This window comes from Monodon monoceros, unplaced genomic scaffold (genome assembly GCF_005190385.1).
Source record: "Monodon monoceros isolate NGI ecotype Baffin Bay Population unplaced genomic scaffold, NGI_Narwhal_1 Contig4839_ctg1, whole genome shotgun sequence".
NCBI lineage: Eukaryota > Metazoa > Chordata > Mammalia > Artiodactyla > Monodontidae > Monodon > Monodon monoceros.
The window spans coordinates 15,464-19,446 of NW_021700704.1; positions in this window are offsets into that span (position 1 = coordinate 15,464).

The window sequence follows — 3,983 nt, forward strand, 5'->3', positions numbered from 1 at the left end:
GATGCTGTGTGTCCCTAGTTCCCAGCTCTCTCGTTAAAACTATTTAAATGAACAAAATGTTATCTATTAGGATAGCTATCAGAGTACTCCAAATACTACTTCTTGCAGTACCCTGTCCCAACCATTTGCCTTCCTCTTCCCATTAGTCCTTAATTCAGAAACCCCAGAGATTTGTTCATTAATTTATGAACACATTTCTTCATTCAGCCAAGAAAATTGATGGCTCCCTTACCAAATTTCAGGCACCCTTCTTCAGTATGTTTTCTAGGCATGTTCAGGAAACACAGCAGTGATTAACACAGATGAATATAGCCTCTCTCGAGCTGAGGGGAGAGACAAAAGTAAAGAAGCAAATATAAAATCGTTAAGTGTAAATACGTAAATAAAAATTGAATAAATGGGTAGAATAACTAGTATATCAGGTAAGTGCTGGAGAAAAACAGCAAGCAGGGAAGGGGGATGGAGATTGTTAGCTGGTAGGAGGAGGCTGCGATCTGAAACTAAGTGATCACTGAGGGCTTTCTGGGGAAGATAAAATTTAAGAGGGAACCTAAGGTTGTGAGAGGGAGCAAGGTGCATATCTGGGAAGTGAATAGTACAAGCAGAGGGAACAGTCAGATGGAAAGGCAATGAGGCAAGAGTGGGCTTGGAGTATCCAAGGAGCAGAAAGGATGTCAGTGTGTGGAAAACAGAGGGAGCAAAGTGGAGAGGAGAAGGAAACAGTCAGAGAGGAAACAGAGGCCCAGATTTCTAGGGCTGTGGAGGCACTTTGAGGACTTTGCTTTTCCTGTGAAGAAGCCATTGAAGAGCCTGGAGTGACATGATCTGACTTACGTTTTAACAGGATCTCTCCGGATGCCATGTTGATTAGAGACTGCAGGAGAATAAGGACAAGCCCCAGAAGACCAATAGTTGATTCAAATGTCAAGAAACATTTATGCCTTCACACTTCAACTTCACAAATGATGCCATTTCCATTGAGCTACTGAAAAATATAATCTGGCTTTCAAAACAATAAACCAGAAGGCATTTTCTCACATAAGCAAGGTCACAAACAACTGTCAGCTAAAGTTGAAATAGCAACAAATCAAATAATAACAAAAAACATTTTTTATAGATTTTAAAACCTTACAAAGCATTTTCTTGTCCATTATCTAAGTTAATCCTCAAATCAACGCCATGAGATAGTTACTATTTTCCCATTAGAAGTGACCGCATATTAAATCCTTAGTGATTGCTCAAGAAAAGCTGAAATCTTGAGTGTGCATCTATTAATGCCAAGGTTGGGTTTTTTACCCATGGGAACATTGGATGCTAAAATCCACAGGGATTTTCAGCTCAAGATGGCAGACTAGGAAATATATTTACTTTCTGGTCCTCCTGAAACCATGTTTAAATAAAACTGTAGAAATACCAAAATTAATCAACCAATAAGAGCCAAGACATTGTGGAAGTCATCAACCACAGAAAGATTTCAACACATTTCGAGAAGGCAAACAATGAAATGGAGGGGCCACGAATAAAATAATGAAGAAAAGACTACCCTAAGTAGGGTCTGCACAAAGCCAGTCAGCTTTTGCTGAGCCCTGGTTATAGTAAAGGACAGAGGAAAGAAGAGGGGCTGAAAACAAGGAGACAAAAGTCATTTCAGGAAAACACGTTCATTTAATGAGCTCCAGGGAACACTCAGCCTGCTGCCATACTCACTCACGTATTACAGTGGATTGTTGGTACGCAAGACAAGAAAACAGGGAACCAACGAACAAAACTCAAGACACTGTTTCTTACTGAACTCTTCTCAAACGAGATCAAGAAATTATGGTTCAATGCCATAGCTGTAAATCATTTCTGCTCCTGGAGAGGTTAGAAAGGGCTTATAATAGTTACCCTTTTTTTTCAGACAGAATTTAGGTCTGAGCAAAAGCTTTTGTGTCCTCCAACCTCAAAGTTTATTGCGGATGGAAGTCCAAATTTGCTTCGACATACCATAAAAAGAATCTCATGAGCAGAGGGTCAAACTACTTTTGGAATATATGAATTATGCCCAGTGTGATTTTAAATAGATTTTAAACAAAAATATATAGATTTTTACTGATCTATATGATTCTGGGTTCTGAAACTTCTACACGTCACATGCCTGATACAGAACACACAATGTCAGTCCCAGGAGAGAGAAAACACTCCAATGAAGCAAGCCAAAGAAACAAGATTCGAACAAGGTAAAGTGACGTGTAGACCAAGACCAGGATTTTTCAATTCTTTCCTGTCATGCTGTAGCTTCCAGCTCCTGAATAACAACACATGTTTCCCTTGTCCTAGACACACAAGAGTATGTCTCCTCTATGGGGCATAAGAAGCTCTAGAGTTACATATGTGTAGTAAAGAGTGGACCCAGCCGGCATACTCACAATGACCAAATTGTGTTGCTCGTACTTTATTTTAAACCAATACATCGCTCCACGCTGAAGTTGCAATAAATGATATATTTGCTTTCTAGACATGAATGAGATGCCTTACTGGATATACTCCAGGAAGGCCAGAGAAACTGGCTTCTAATCCATACAGAATAATTCATGGATGAATTCCTTTCAGGATAGCCCATGATTTATCTAGAATATAAGCTTTACATACCTGGATCCTTCAAACTAGACCAAAGGGAAGAATCTAGGCTCCAAGCCTCAATTAGAAATGTGGGATGGTGCTATGCTGACAACTGGTGGTCCCTGACCTATCTTCTGAGATTAGAACCCAGTGTGGTGGATGACCAATTCACGCGTTGAACAAAAGAACACCTCCTACAGGGCAGTGGATGTGTTCATTACAGGTATGGCACTTAGGGCTAAGTATCATAAGGACTTCAAGAAACAAAAGAAAAAGTAACACATGAAGCATATATGATAAGGAGGCGCCAGAGTCCAGAGCACGAGCTCTGGAATCACACAGGCTTGCTTCGAATCCCGGCTAAGCCACTACCATCTGTATACCCTGAAGAACAGTCGAAGGTTGAAATGTTCTTTTACCAAATTTCGAAAAACAAGTGAAGAAAGAACCTACCTGCCAGGAAGGGACATCGTGGGGTGCAGCATCCAGTCGGGTCAGGGCTCTGCATCCCCTGCTCAGAAACCTTCACCGCCTGGCTCACGGTGATGCTGGCAGCTCAGCAGCCCTGGAGAAGGCGCTCCTGCTCCTGTCTCCAGGGCTCGCGGACAAGCTGGGGAGGTCCACGGAGGAGGCGGGCCACAGCCTGGCAAGCTCTGGGTGCCTCCTGCACTCAGCTCTGGGCAGGCTCTGGCCTCTGGGCCCCGTTGCGGGGAAGGGCTGGCCGATACATACCCAGGGCTGAGGGGTCTGCAGAGCCGGTGCCCAGGCAGCGTGAGCTCTGGAGGAGAAGGCTTCCACAGTCCCCAACAGTCTCCGCATGGTGGCCCATCCGGTGCCAAACACCTGCCACCCACAGCGACAAGTCCCAGCCGCTAGAAAGTCCAGAAGGGCTCGGGCTCTTTGCCCTCGGGCCGGGTTTCTCCAGGGGCTGGGCTTGTGTGGGGCCCCCAGCCCACCCCCTGACCCGCCCGCCCTTGCTCTGTGACACGTACAATGCAATGTCAACACCCAGGCTGAGCCGGCAGGCCAGTGTTCAGTGCGTGCTAGACCTTGAGAAGAGTTAGCAGCTAGGGAGAAGCTCTCCCACTTTCACTCGCTTTTCTCAGATCAGCCAGGCAGCCCATCTCACCCCAAAGCGATGGACGCCACACCTCCTTCCCAGGCTATCGTTTTCCGTTCTGCCCCTGTTGTCCCTTTCCATTCTGCCCCTCTTTTCCCCAGCACCCCGTCTACGGCTTCGGGTGTCATCGGTGCTGCAGCAGGCAGCACCTCTGACCCCGAAGCTATGGACACCACACCTCCTCCCTAGGCTATCTTTTTCCGTTCTTCCCCTATTTTCCCTTTCCATTCTGCCCCTGTTTTCCCCAGCCCCCCCCCCATTT